Consider the following 573-nt stretch of genomic DNA (forward strand, 5'->3'; position numbering starts at 1 on the left):
AGCAGAAGCGGTGCGCTTTAAGGTAGAGGTGGGAGGGCGAGGGGGACGAGTGTTTCTCTTTCCTCTTCCATCCTGAACGCGTTGCCGTAGCGAGCGTCTGTGTTTGTGTGTGCTCTAAAGAGACCCAAAATACCGCTTCCTAGGACAGCTTTGTAGGACCGCTGTTTAAACCAATTAGTCTTGCTAGGTGCAACAAATATCGCTACATGCTTTCCCGACACCTCCTTCTCCCCTCTTCTCTCCATCGCCCCGTCTCTGTGATGCTTGAAGAGGAATTAGCACAAAAGGCTTGAGCGACCAACTCCAAAAGGGATTCTTTGTTGTTGAGTGTATGTTTCTTATTTATTTTTTTTTTATTTTGCATGTGAGCTGCATCAAAATTGAACTCAGTCTTGCAAATCTCTTGTTGGCCTTTGCCAAGCACTAGCACTTTGCTGCCATGGTAACTGTAATTAAACTGATAAGAGTGGAAAAATGTCAGTATCTCTGAGCCTTGCAGCTGCATTGGAGAAAAAGGGAATCAAATTGGTTCCCAGCACCACTGCTCTAAAAAGGAGGGGGGGGGGGGAGTGT

The sequence above is a fragment of the Buceros rhinoceros genome, unplaced genomic scaffold (genome assembly GCF_000710305.1).
Source record: "Buceros rhinoceros silvestris isolate BGI_N320 unplaced genomic scaffold, ASM71030v1 scaffold38999, whole genome shotgun sequence".
In the NCBI taxonomy this organism is placed as follows: domain Eukaryota; kingdom Metazoa; phylum Chordata; class Aves; order Bucerotiformes; family Bucerotidae; genus Buceros; species Buceros rhinoceros.